The following is a 15,235-nucleotide window of genomic DNA, read 5'->3' on the forward strand; positions in this document are numbered from 1 at the left end:
AGTCCAGGAGAACCCCCAGATTACACACTGAGTCTGTTTGGGGCAGTGCCACCTCCATCCAAGAGCAATGATGGCAATTCTCAGTGGACCAAAGAACCCTAAACCCACAGCCACCTGGTCTTTCCAGGGTTCAGTTTCAACCTGTTGCTCCCCATCCAGCCCCTAACAGCCTCCAGGCACTGTGAGGTGAAGGTCATGGTATTGCTTAACTCACCATGGGCTGAGACATACAGCTGAGTATCATTACCATATTGATGAGATCTCAATCCATGGTGAAGGATGATCTCACCCATTAGTGCTACATGAGTCCTTGTTAACTCACAAGGACAAAGCCCTCTTCCAACCAGTAGGCTGGAACCATAGGAAAAATAAACCCCTTTTGTTATTATTTACAGACCTGCAAAATGTCCAAAAGCAAAGGCAAACAAAACACAATTCAAATGGAGAATTGTCCAAAGGCAAACAGAACATGATTCCATGAAACTTGATTCCTTCACAAACGGTTGCCTTCAACAACCAGCACCTCCCCTTTTTATTATGCAGCCCCAAGGTGTGACTTCTTAATGCCATCTCCTCTGTCTTTGGAGCTGCCCCATTGCCTCCCTCTGTCCAACTCTCATCGCCTGTCGGCATTTGTGAGCATCTATGATGTCTTCCAGCTGTGAGTCCTCAGAGTCTGATTCAGCTTCTCAGCACAGCTGGGTCTCAGCCTGAGCACGAGTGGAGGGGCCAGGCTCCTCATCAGATTGTAACTCCTGGAGCTCCTCAGAGCCTTCCTCTGACTCTGATGGCACTCCAGACCCCTCCTCCTGCTCCTCTGATTCCCCAGACTCAGCTGCCAGGGTCCACTGGCTGGCGAGGAATCACAACAGTGGCTTCATGTAGACGTTGAACAGAAGCAGAGAGATACCAAGCTCTGCGGGACCCTGCAAAGCAGTGGATGAGAGATGCACCTCTCACTTACTATCACCTTGTGGCCCATGCCTACGTTTAGCAAATGCAAGTGTTCCGTGTTTCAATATTTTTGCCTATAGAAATATTGCAGTTCCCTTGAATTATGAATTTGTACATACTTTTGGAAAGTGTGACATGATACCAATGTTCTGATGTGTCAAGACTGACACATTCGCCTTTTCACCTGCATTTTCTTTAACCAAGCAAGCCTTTGAGTGGGAAAACCAGAGCTGGTGTCAGACCCTCAACTTTTCTACTCCTTTTTACTTTTGGGTTCTGCCATTTTGTTGGGAGGGGAGGAGGCTGTTGGGCCATGCTGTTGGGAGGGGGTAGGTCGGGTGAGTGTTTTCTCCACTTTGTTCCTCACCCCTTTGATGCCTCGGGGTGTGAACGGGAGAGGAATGTGCCCTGGGCCATCTGTCTTATCTCCACTCGGATGGCAGGAGGCTGGGAGGAAAGGAAACCCTGAGAACAGTGCCTGGGATCGGCGCTTTTCACCTCATTTCCCACAACAACTTTGCACCTGAGGATTGGGTGAAATCAAACTGGACATTTGGCCGTTGGGGGTGGGGTTTTGAAAGGGATGCTCTAATGCAGTGATGGCGAACCTTTTAGAGACTGAGTGCCCAAAATGCAACCCAAAACCCACTTATGTATCATCGGGTGCCGGGTGGGCGTGGCCCATTGGGTGGGTGTGGCTCACTGCATGGGCGTGGCTGCAGTGGTAACGGCAGACTGGGTGGGACTAAGAAGTTCAATCAATTAATTCCCACTTTGTGAGATTTTTTTTTTCCTGCGAGAAGGTGAAATTGATTGAACCTTTTTTTTTTTGCACACGGCGGTGGAGGCCTAAAGCGAAAAGATTTTATAAAACCCAGCTGAAGGCCGAGGATTGGGCTGACAGCACAAGTGCCTGCAGAGAGGGCTCTGCGTGCCACCCGTGGCACGCGTGCCACAGGTTCACCACCATGGCTCTAATGTAACGTTTCATGCGGCCAAATGTTAGATCGAGCTTTGCTCCTCTGCTTTCACTAATTCTCAACAAAAGTCCCTTTTGAAACAATGCCTGTTTCAAGAGGTCTACTTTCTTGGGAGGACTAGCGGAGGCAGGACCCGACAGCTGGTTTCGCATCTTCTGTGCCAATGTATATTTCCCGTAAAGAATTATACTCTTGGTAAAATCAAGTCCCAGGAGGTTTCTTTTTCTGGGAATGTCAACTGCACAGTTGACCCAATGCCACAAAGAAGACGGGGTCAACCTATTCTCTAAAGCAGGGGTCTGCAACCTATGGGCCGTGGCCCACTACCACGGAAATGGCTGTCTGCTAGGCGCATGCTTGCGCGTGCACTCCCCCTTTCATGCATGTGCACTGTGCCAGCGCATGCCGCGTGTGCAAACAGGGCCACTCATGTCCTGCTGGTGTGCATGACCCTGTTTGTGTGTGCGTACGTGTGTGCACCAGGACGTGAGCCCGGAAAGGTTAGAGACCTCTATTCTAAAGCACCTGAAAGCATAACAAGAAGTAATAGCTGGAAACTGGCTCAGTGGGTTAGGACGCTGAGGTTGTCGATCAGAAGGTCGGCAGTTTGGCGGGTTGAATCCCGAGTGCCGCGTAACAGAGTGAGCGCCTGTTACTCATCCCAGCTTCTGCCAACCTAGCAGTTCGAAAGCACGTAAAAATGCAAGTAGAAAAATAGGGACCACTACGGTGGGAAGGTAACAGCATTCCGTGCGCCTTTGGTGTCTAGTCATGCCGGCCACATGACCACGGAGACGTCCTCGGACAAGCGCTGGCTCTTCGGCTTTGAAACGGAGATGAGCACCGGCCCCTAGAGTCGGAAACGACTAGCACGCATGTGCGGGGGAACCTTTACCTTTATTCAAGGAGAGAAGCAACCTAGAACTAAGGAGAAACTTCCTGACAGTGAGAACAATTAACCAGTGGAACAACTTTCCACCAGAAGCTGTGGGAGCTCCAACCCTGGAGGTTTTTAAGAAGAGACTGGACAGCCATTTGTCTCTTGCTTGAGCAGGAAGTTGGACTTGGGGGCTTCCAAGTTTCCTTCCAACTCTGTTATTCTGTTCTATCTTTAAAATACATTCCTGAAAATATATGCAAAAATGCGAGAGAGGTCATTTCCAGCCCAAGTTCCCCAGTTCTGAAATTCCTTCCCAGTTCATTTTCATTTTGTGCTAAACCCAGTGATCTTTCCATCCTAATTTAAGGTGTATTTCTTCATTCTGTCATTTGTTTAAATCAGTTTGGGTGAATGTTTTGTCCTCTTTCCTTTTTAATGTCCCATACTATCATCTTTTTTCCCCACCCGTGTTATGGTTTTAAGTAAGAATTTCCACACCAATGATTAATAGTGACAGCCAGCCACCATTGTAGTGATGTATGGCTTGTCTGCATTCGTAATATATTGCCACAGCAATGGCTTAGGCTGAAAATTGCTACCGTGGAAGTCCTCAAATATTAAGCTTTTAGAGAGGTCCTGAGAGATTATCGTTGAAAACAATGATCTCAGCTCTTCTTAAATGCCCCATTCTAGGAAATATGGTCATCAGGCAATTAGCTCAAATGGAGGCATCGTTCTATGTTGGCCAAGGCAGTTGTGAAACTTTCTGAGAAATAATGGCTAATATGGTCTCATAATTGAACATAGGGCTTTTTCAAACAGAGGTAAGGAGTTTTCCCTGATAAACAGTTAAATCAGGATCCTGTGGCCCAGCCATCTGTAGGGTTTTTCTGCTTTTCTTGGTAGATGAGCTTTCTGAAGGACATTTATGGGGAAACCTTCTGGAGAGGTTAGTGCTTAATTGATGATAGACCTCATAAAGAATTTTATGGTTAAAACCTAGTGAGAAGAACTCTATCTAGATCTATCTGGTGTGGAAAGAGAAATCTTCATCAGGGTCCAGTCCAAGCTGGGAATAAACAAAATGGAGGCTGCTTTAGGAAGAAGGTTGGAATTTATTGAAGAGGAGAGCCAGACAGAAAGACGGCTCTGGGGAAAACTGACCACGTGTAGCAGAGAGTGGTGGGTTTTTATACCTCCTTGGGCTTTTCTTTGCAGTTGTCCCATGGCATAAACTTTGACTTGAGTCTGAGTGTGCCTTTCTGGTATTCTGATGGTGGTGGGATAATCCTATTATGTCCCAAAGGTCATATCCTGCTTCCCTGGGACTGTGGCTGTGGCTGATGAGCATTGTATTTTTTGGTGTGAGGGATTGTTGATTCTAGAGATCTTTGTCTTTCTAATCCTATCAGCTTCTGACAAGATTATCACATCTGCGTTTCTGAGACCTGGTTTCTGTTTTGGGCAGAGAGTGGGTGGGTGGGTTTCTGCCTATAAGATCTTTTGGAGAAATACAATATTTCTGCCTTTTAATATTCCCCAAAATATTTCTTTCTCGGGGAGAAAGAAATATAGAATAATAACTAGAGCTCAGGATGTCATCACACAGCCCATCACCCAAGTTGTTACAACACAAAAGACTAATGGGCACACAGCCAACACCTCAGCCACACAGGATGTTACAAAACAGCTGACTAAGCTGCAAACAATAACTCCATCTTCCAATCAGGATGTAACAACACAGCCAACCAACCTGCTTACAGAAACAAAGCCAACACCACACACAACCCCAACAATATTTATAGAGAGACGGCAACTCCGATCACGCTTTGCTCGCGCAAGCACAAAGCCGAAGACATCAGCCTGAAGATAACGAGTGGGACCTCATCGAAACGTTGCCAAGACTCTCAATCTTACACGGGAAAAGACCCGAATAATATTTAACACAACGTACTGTATTTAATAGTAGGACGTCTTATTTTCTGTTCCATATATATATATATATATATATATATATATATATATATATATATATGTATGTATGTATGTATGTATGTATGTATGTATGTATGTATGTATGTATATATATATAACTATTATAGATTATATAACTATTTAGATTACCTTGCTAGGCCCCAAACATGGGACAAATCTTTATTTCCTGTTTCGGCCTAACCGAAGGCCATCGACAGGCAGTAGTCACAACAGTGACAGCTCATATTTGTGTAAATTTTAGATTGCTAACAAGGAATTAAAGGGAGACTGATATACATTTCAAACCCTATATATATGTGGGACGCGGTGGCTCAGTGGGTTAGGACTTTGAGCTTGTCGATCAAAAGGTCGGCAGTTTGGCGGGTCAAATCATGAGTGCCGCATAACAGACTGAGCGCCTGTTACTCATCCCAGCTTCTGCCAACCTAGCAGTTCAAAAGCACATAAAAATGCAAGTAGAAAAATAGAGACCACTACGGTGGGAAGGTAACAGTGTTCCATGCGCCTTTAGCCTCTAGTCATGCCGGCCACATGACCACGGAGACGTCCTTGGACAAGCGCTGGCTCTTCGGCTTTGAAACAGAGACGAGCACCGGCCCCTAGCGTTGGAAACTACTAGCACGCATGTGCGGGGGAACCTTTACCTTTACCTTATATATATATATATATATAATAACTTTATTGTCACTTTGAATGTACACCAATTGGTATACATCAAAATGAAATTTCATTGCATACAGCTCTCAAAGGGTCACCACCTCCGATATACACTCCTTGTTCATGGCCAGCTCAAGTTTCAGATCGTCCATTTTAGTCTCTAGGGAGCAAACGATGGCTTGTATTCCTGCACGACAACCTTATTTTGTTTGTTCGAATTTGTTATTTTTGTTTGACTGACTAATTAACTAAATAAGCTTCATTACAATATTTCTGATAAGAAGTAAGTCTTTGCTATGTGATTCACTTGTGGACCACCAGAGTTTATTCAACAGGGGTTTAACCCAATAACGTTTTGCTATCATTTTAATTTACTACCAATTTCTTCCTACATTGTTACTTTTTTTAAAGCATAGTTTGGGTTAAAATAGTATGAACTAGTAGAGCTGATTCTCACTCTATGCAGGATTCAGTTCCATTCAACCATTGAAAAAGAGCTGCAAAATTGATAAGTTCCAATTCCAATGAATAAATTCATCTGGAAAAATCAATCCAGTTCAATTTAGACACCGGAATGATTTGAAGGGAGGTATCAAAATTAGATTTCCGCATGGACCAGTTTGGTAACCGTGAGATAGTATGCAAAAGAGTTCAAATGTATTTGAAGACGCTGGATCTCTTTGACAAAGCAAACTAATCTAATTCATTTGATTAATGGAGTTGATCTGTTGCTCTGAATCCATCCCAACGGATCCCATTTGATTCAGAGCCTGAAATACTATCATTTACGAACACCAACATACAGGCAATGCTAGAAGTTGAGTTTATGACATTTTTCAATAAATGCTATTAAAAAAATGAGGGAAGCAAGATAAAAGCAAAAACTCATCCTGTTCTAAATCAGAGCTTTTCCTGATTGTCACAAGGAAGCCTAGCCAATTAAATATTCTTACATTAACTATCTTCTTAAATAATTTACAGGGATGCCATGTGTAAAACAGATGCTTCATAGATCTCCATCTGTTCACAGGGACTCAGGGACTCAAAAACCCATCAGGAGACGAGGAAAAGGCAGTGAAGAAAAGCTGTAGGCTTCTTCTCTCTTAAGGGCAGGATTAACCCAAAGAATTCGACCAAAGAAGATAGTAGCTACTCTACCTTTTGAAGACCTACACTGGGTTTATCGCTTTCGTATCAGGCTCATCTCTGCATCTCTTAATTGTATTTCTAACCTTTCTCTGAACCTATTTAAATTCTCAGACTTAATCCTACATACTCCAGCAAAGGAGAGAAAAAGATATTTCACAGTTCTTGCAGGCCTGGCATTTGAACGAAAGCACTGATATCCAAGAAAGATTATTTTGGAGAAGACAGTTCTTAACTCCCTCCCAAATTCCTGGACGCCTAGTACCCAAAATGTCCTTCCTTTTATCAGTCAATCCCAGCCTATCTTTTTTTCACCTTTTAATCTCCAGAATTCATGAATGAAAAACATGCATGCACCATGTCAAAGACATCGTTTTTGAATTCCACTGGACAAAATATATATATATGGGTCTACCTAATTCCTTCTTAGAGGGACGCGGTGGCTCAGTGGGTTAGGACGCTGAGCCTGTCGATCAGAAGGTCAGCAGTTTGGCGGGTCAAATCCCGAGTGCCTGTGTAGCAGAGTGAGCGCCTGTTACTCGTCCCAGCTTCTGCCAACCTAGCAGTTTGAAAGCACGGGAAAAATGCAAGTAGAAAAATAGGGACCACTACGGTGGGAAGGTAACAGCGTTCCGTGCGCCTTTGGCATCTAGTCATGCCGGCCACATGACCATGGAGACGTCCTCGGTCAAGCGCTGGCTCTTCGGCTTTGAAACGGAGATGAGCACCGGCCCCTAGAGTCGGAAACGACTAGCACACATGTGTGGGGCAACCTTTACCTTTACCTTTTTAATTCCTTCTTACTTCAATCAGAATAGAGCTGGAAGGGACCTTGGAGGTCTTCTAGTCCAACCCCCTGCTTAAGCAGGAGACCCTATACAATTTCAGACACTCTCTTCTTAAAAACCTCCAGCGATGGAGGACCCACAACGTCTGAAGACAAGATGTTCCGCTGGTTAATTGTCTTCACTCTTGGGAAGTTTCTCCTTAATTCCAGCTTGCTTCTCGTGAATTTTGGCTAGAAAAAAAAATATTAGGGGAACATGTAGCATTTAATACCGATTTTTTTTAATTAGGTATAGTACCAGAAAATACTAACAAACAAAATTTATACTTGGTTTTACATATCGTAACTGCAGCAAGAATAAGTTATGCGCAATGCTGGAAAAATGAACAAGTACCGTCAGAAGAAGAGGTAATAAAGAAGACATTGGAATGCGCAGAGATGGACAGATTAACTATGAGACTAAAAGACAAAGAAGAAACAGAATACTATAAAAGCTGGAATTTATAAACGGTTGGAAGAGAGAATCAAAGAGTAGAATTTGTATATGTATCAGCGTGTCATGAACCCAGCTCGCATGTTGTTTGAAAAACTAACATATGTATGTAGAGAATAAAAAATAACAATAAAAAACTTTATCTCTATCTCTATCTATCTCTATCTCTATCTCTATCTCTATCTCTATCTCTATCTCTATCTATCTATCTATCTATCTATCTATCTATCTATCTATCTATATGGGACACGGTGGCTCAGTGGGTTAGGACGCTGAGCTTGTCAATCAGAAGGTCGGCAGTTTGGCGGGTCGAATCCTGAGTGCCGCGTAGCAGAGTGAGCGCCTGTTACTCGTCCCAGCTTCTGCCAACCTAGCAGTTCGAAAGCACGTAAAAAATGCAAGTAGAAAAATAGGGACCACTCCGGTGGGAAGGTAGCAGCGTTCCGTGCACCTTTGGCGTCTAGTCATGCCGGCCACATGACCACGGAGACGTCCTCGGACAAACGCCGGCTCTTCGGCTTTGAAACGGAGATGAGCACCGGCCCCTAGAGTCGGAAACGACTAGCACGCATGTGCAGGGGAACCTTTACCTTTACCTTACCTATATATATATAAATTCCAGGTTGCTTCTCTCCTTGATTAGTTCCCATCCATTGTTCCTTGTCCTGCCTTCTGGCGCTCTGGAAGTCACTATCCTTTTCTCTGTGACAGCCCCTCAAGTACTACTGAAAGACAGCCATCATGTCCCTCTTAAGCCTTCTCTTTGATAGGCGAAACATACCTAACTCCATCAACTGTTCGTCATACGATTTAGCCTCCAGACCCCTTATCATCTTTGTTGCTCTGAGTAAGCAAAGAGTTATATATTACCTCATCCACAAATCAGGCTGAGAGACTTGGTGGTGGTGGCGGTGGCGGTGGCCTTTGTTCAGACATGCTACGTTGTCCTACAATTCAACTCTGTTGAGTTTTGTCCCATTCCAACATTGCCAGAGTCTAACTGGAAACTTCTTCCAGCTATGAAATAGGAGATGCGAAAGGTAGATAAAAGAGAACAGTATAGATTCTTCAACTTTGCTATTTGAGTTAGTTGGGTTGGTTAGTGGCAAAGAAGAGCAGCTAAGATGATTAAAGGCCTGGAGACTAAAAGATATGAAGAATTCCAGTAGTTAAGGGGCTGCCCCAAAGAAGAGGGGGTCACATTATTCTCCAAAGCACCAGAGGGCAGGACAAGAAACAACGGTTGGAAATTAACCAAAGAGAGAAGCAACCTGGAATTAAGGAGAAACTTCCTAACAGTGAGGACAATTAACCAGTGGCTCAGCTCGCCTTCAGACATTGTGGGTGCTCCATCACTGGAGGTTTTTAAGAAGAGCCTTTACAGCCACTTGTCTGAAATGGTATAGGGTCTCCTACTTGAGCAGGGGGCTAGACTAGAAGACCTCCAAGGTCCCTTCCAGTTCTATTCTGATTCTGATTCCCCACTTTGCCCGAAATGTAGCATTAAGTAGGAATTTCTTTGGGTGTGTTGTCTGAGCTTGGTGGCTTTCTTGCAGACATCTCAATACCCAACTAAGTAACATCGTCAGTGCTAGAAGGGAATGGGTTTTGCAGAGTGGAGGAGAAGAGGAGGGGGAGGAACAGGAGGGCTGTGGGGTCCTTGGTGCTCTCTGAGCTTGGTGGCTTTCTTGCAGACATCACCCTGGAAGAAAATCAAGGACAGACCATGAGTGAGAACAAAGGTGGAGTAAAGATTGGCAACGCAGAAAGTCAATTCCATGTTAGCTGTTTTCTGCCAACTCAAGGCTGGGTATTCAACTCAGTGGCACGGAAAGATCCCCTGTGAAGCAACTTTGAGAAGGTATTTTAGATGCTTCAACTGGAGCAAAACAAACCCTTCAAAGCTGTGTGATGCTATTAGCAGTGCACGAAAAATCTGTCACTGCAGATATTTTTGCAATTAAATTTGCCATTTGTAACCTGCCAAATAAACTGACAAAGTTTTCCTTATTCCATCCTAGTGTTTGTTTAGTTTGTTAATTTTAACATGCCTGGGATTCGCATTTTTTATCTTATCAAGGAATATGTGTGTGTGTGTGTGTGTGTGTGTGTGTATGTACAGTATGTATGTATATATGGCTTGCTTTTAGAATGCCTCAGAAATAAATGATCACAAAAGAAATGTTAGAAGGATGCTGTTTTTCTGTCCAGAGTATAAAATTTTAAATGATTTGCCTTTCTAATCTAATTATTTTAATAATATTTATTAATTTAATAAAATATTTTAGTGCAGAGTTTCTGATCTCTTTACATATCTGGATTGAACAAACTGCATTTTTTTCATTCCCCACCCCCCTCTGTGTGTGTGTGTGTGTGTGTGTCTGTGTCTGTGTCTGTGTGTCTGTATCTGTGTGAATATATTTGGTTAAGTTTTGATTAGTATGAGTCCCTTCCAGTTCTGTTATTCTGTTACACAGCCACTTTCTTTGTTTTGCCCCAAGGAGGCTGAGAAAGGTAGAAGACCTGAACAAATCTATATTTCCTTTCAGCCAAAATTGGGGGGAGGGGTTTTGAGGGGTGGCGCAAATTCCTTCCTGTGATACTCAGTGGAAGGCCGATCATGAAATTTAAGTCTTATTTCTGCCAGTACAATCGTGTATCTATACAGGAACATTTTGTACCACTTATTCAAATTCTCGCTTTTTTATTAAAAAAAATGAAGAAATTGATTGTGTGTTTGCTTGACAGATCACATGCCCTTTTTTGTTAATTGTATAAATGTGTTGCAATGTGGAACTATGGGGGGTCCGAAGCAGGCTACGCTCCGTATTAAATCATTGCACATAGCAATTTTCATCCATATTTCAAAAAGTACATTTCTTTGTACATTAAAAAAACTTACCTCTTGCAGGCAGAGAGAGAGACAGAGTTTTTGCACAGAGATGGCAAGATTTTATTTATTTTATTTATTTATTTAATTAGATTTCTATACCGCCCTATTCCCGAAGGACTCAGGGCGGTTTACAGGGCAGCATAAAATACAATATAAAAGATAATATAAAATTAAAATAAATTAAATTAATTTATTAAGATAAGGAGACACCCTCAGAAGAAGAGGTAATAAATAAGATTTTATCCTGTGCTGAAATGGATAGGTTGACGTTAGAACTCAAGGATGAGAGTGAAACAGATTATTGTGAAATCTGGAATAAATTGTATAATTGGATGGGGGAAAAATATATGGAAAAACTTTTCGGATTTAGCAAAACATATTGATCAAGAAAGATATGGGTCAAGGGAAAAATATTAAATATTTAAAATATTAAAGTGAAAATTAAGAAATTATAGATGATGGGATCTACCAGAGAGAATATTGAAAATAGAAACATTTGTTTGAATAAGTGGATTATGAATTATGGAAACCAATCGTTAATGATTTCTCTTTATAAATGTCAACCTAGCAAACACACTGTTAACCAACTATTATGTGATTTATGTTTTAAAAAAACCAATAAAGCAAGAGAGAGGGGGGGGAACGACCCCCCCCTTTTAGTCATCATATTTGTATTCTAAGAACAAAAGTTACCTGGCTCTTTAAAAAATGCAGACAACAGAATTCAGAATAATTGGAAGTTGGAAGGGACCTTGGAGGTCTTCTAGTCCAACCGCCTGCCCATGCTGGAAGCCCTATATCAGACATGTCAAACACAAGGCCCGGGGGCCAGATCCGGCCCACAAAGTGGTTTCATGTGGCCCGCGAAGCCATCCTGGAAACAGTGAGGGAACGGCCCCCACTGCCTTGGCCCTGGCCCAGAGACCCTCCTTCTGCCAGAGACCCTCAGATCTGCCCCACTCCTGCCCAGGCCCCCATAGGCACCCTTGATGCGAACCATGTAGAGCTGGCCACGCCCACCTACTAAGCCATACACACTCTAGCCACGCCCACCCAATAGGCCACGCCCACCCAGGCCACGCCCACCCGGCCCCCTGAGGGCAACCGCAATGCTGATGCGGCCCTCAGTGAAATTGAGTTTGACACCCCTGCCCTATATCATTCTAGTCAAGAGGCTGTCCAGTCTCTTCTTAAAAGCCTCCAATATCGGAGCACCCACAATTTGTGAAGGCAAATAGTTCCACTTGTTAATTGTTCTCACTGTTGGGAAATTTCTCCTTAGTTCTAGGTTGCTTCTTTCCTTGATTAGTTTCCATCCGTTGCTTCTTCTCCTGTCTTCTTGTGCTTTGGAGAATAGGTTAGCCCCCTTCTTCTTTGGGGCAATCCTTGAGATACTGGAACACTACTATCATGTCCCCCCTTCGTCCTTCTTTTCTCTAGACTGACCATTCCCAAATCCTGCAACCGTTCTTCATATGTTTCCTGACAGTTAGAGCAATTAATCAGTGGAACAACCAGACTCCAGAAGCTGTGAATGCTCCAACACTGGAAGTTTTTAAGAAGAGACTGGACCACCATTTGTCTGAAATGAAGCAGTAGGCGTGAGCTTAAATGGACGCCAGAAGATAGTAGAGGACAGGAAGGAGGAATGTTGTCCATGGGGTCGCGAGGGGTCAGACACGACTTCGCAACTAACAACAACAACAACCAAAGCAGGGGGTTGGACTAGAAGGCCTCCAAGGTCCCTTCAAACTCTGTTGTTGTTTTTGCTGCTGTTATTGTTGTTGTTGTTATTATTAGTCAGGGAAACAGGGAATGCCCTCTCTTAAGGAGGTCTATCTGGTGGAACTGAGGAGAAAAATGTTCTTCATGGTGGCTCCCACCCTTTGGAGCATCATCCATGTGGAAATACGATTGGCCCCTAGCTTTAAACTCTTTAGAAGGCCATGAAGATACGGTTTTTGTTAACGGGTCTGGGAACCCCAGGCTGATATGGAGCCCATCAAGTGATATATTTGATCGTTGTCACCAGAGTGGTGGGGAATTTTGATTGAGGTTTTGATTGAGGTTTTAGTTGTGGTAGCCACCCAGAGTAACCAAGAGTGAGTTGGGAGGGCATATAAATCTTCTAAATAAACAAACAAACTTTTTGGGTACCATCGATCAGCCCACCTTTTGGCACGTTCTTTATCAGATTCTTTGGGGAGACTTTGCCAAACGTTCTGCTGATCTCCAAGGAGATCAACTTTTATTTGGCAGAATTTGTACTTGATAAAACTCTGTCAGCTCCAGCCAAAGAACATGCTTTTTCCCCTATACACTCACAAAAATAAATCGCCTAATATCCCACTGAAGGTTTTTTGTTGTTGTTGTTCAGTACTGCTGACAAATTGACCGGTCATCATTCAATGTGATGAAAAAGGATTTGCTTTTCCAATTTCTTTCAAAGGAAATGAGTGTTTTCTAAGAAAATCTCATTAGCACAGTACAATATTTCCACCTATAGGTAGTTACAATCAATCAATCCGAATAGAGCTGGAAGGGACCTTGGAGGTCTTCTAGTCCAACCCCCTGCTCAAGCAGGAGACCATCTACGATTTCAGACAAGTGATTCTCCAATCTCTTCTTAAAGGCCTGCAGTGATGGAGCACCCACGATTCCTGAAGGCAAGCTGTTCCACTGGTTAATTGTCCTCACCGTTAGGAAGTTTCTCCTTAATTCCAGGTTGTTTCTCTCCTCGATTAGTTTCCATCCATTCTTTCTTGTCCTGCCTTCTGGTGCTTTGGATGGAAAATAAGTTGACCCCCCCCTCTTCTTTGTGTAAAGGTAAAGGTAAAGGTTCCCCCGCACATGCGTGCTAGTTGTTTCCGACTCTAGGGGCCGGTGCTCATCTCCGTTTCAAAGCCGAAGAGCCAGCGCTTGTCCGAGGACATCTCCGTGGTCATGTGGCCGGCATGACTAGACGCCAAAGGCGCACGGAACGCTGTTACCTTCCCACCGGAGTGGTCCCTATTTTTCTACTTGCATTTTTTACGTGCTTTCGAACTGCTAGGTTGGCAGAAGCTGGGACGAGTAACAGGCACTCACTATGTTACGCGGCACTCGGGATTCGACCCACCAAACTGCCGACCTTCTGATCGACAAGCTCAGCGTCCTAACCCACTGAGCCACCGCGTCTTTGTGGCAGCCCCCCAAATACTGGAATGCTGCTATCATCTCTCTCTCTCTCTCTCTCCCCTCCCCAGTCCTTCTTTTCTCTAGACCAGGGGTGTCAAACTCAATTTCATTGAGGGCCGCATCAGCATTGCCGTTGCCCTCAGGGGGGTGGGTGGGTATGGCCTGGGTGGGCGTGGCCTACTGGGTGGGCATGGATAGAGTGCATATGGCCTACTGGGTAGGCGTGGCCAGCTCTACATCGTTCGCATCAAGGGTGCCTATGGGGGCCTGGGCAGGAGTGGGACAGATCTGAGGGTCTCTGGCAGAAGGAGGGTCTCTGGGCCAGGGCCAAGGCAGTGGGGGCCATTCCCTCACTGTTTCCAGGATGGCTTCGTGGGCCGCATGAAACCACTTCGCGGGCCGGATCTGCCCCCCGGGCCTTGTGTTTGACATGTCTGCTCTAGACTGGCCATACCCAGTTCCTGCAACTGTTCTTCATATATTTTAGTCTCCAGGCCTTTAATCATCTTAGTTGCTCTTCTTTGCACTTTTTCCAAAGTCTTAACCTCTTTTTTTTTGTAATGTGGTGACCAAAACTGGATGCAGTATTCCAGGTGTCATCTTACTAAAGCTTTACAAAGCAGTACTAATACTTCACGTGATTTTGATTCTGTGCCTCTGTTTATGCAACCAAGGATTGTATTAGTCTTTCTTTCATTACATACAGTAATTCTCTCTATAACTGTCTTTGCTCTCTCCAGCTTCCCTTCTATCTGTCAAATCCAATGGGGAAAAAAAATTCATAAGGACTTGACTCCCATTGGACTTTTTCAGACTGGTAAGTAGGGCAACCAGAGAAACTTCAAAGTGGTGAAAAAAAAAAGAAAATAAAAAAAGTGTAACAGGAGACCACAACTCCAGCCATCATACCTTTTGTCTCCTGGAGAAGTAAATTAGCTTGAAAATAGAACAGAAATTGGAAAGACGTGTTTCAGCAATGTAGAAATAAAGCAGGAAAATCAAAGCTTCTTTGATGAGAGAAGAAGGGCTTTGAAAAACAAAACCCAGGTAGATTTCAGCAGCTTTGCATCCTGGATTCCCAATGCAGTTTGAAACTCTGATCTTCTAGAGATCTAAGCCATCAGGAAAGCTGGATGTTTTTTCATACCCCCGCTCAGCAACTGGAGTAAGTATGCATGCATGCATGCATATATGTATGTTTGTGTGTGTGTGTTTATTTAATTTATACAGCAGCCATCTCATTATCAAGTGACTCTGTGAATAATGTGTGTTG

Source organism: Vipera ursinii (genome assembly GCF_947247035.1).
Source record: "Vipera ursinii genome assembly, chromosome: 7".
Taxonomy (NCBI): domain Eukaryota; kingdom Metazoa; phylum Chordata; class Lepidosauria; order Squamata; family Viperidae; genus Vipera; species Vipera ursinii.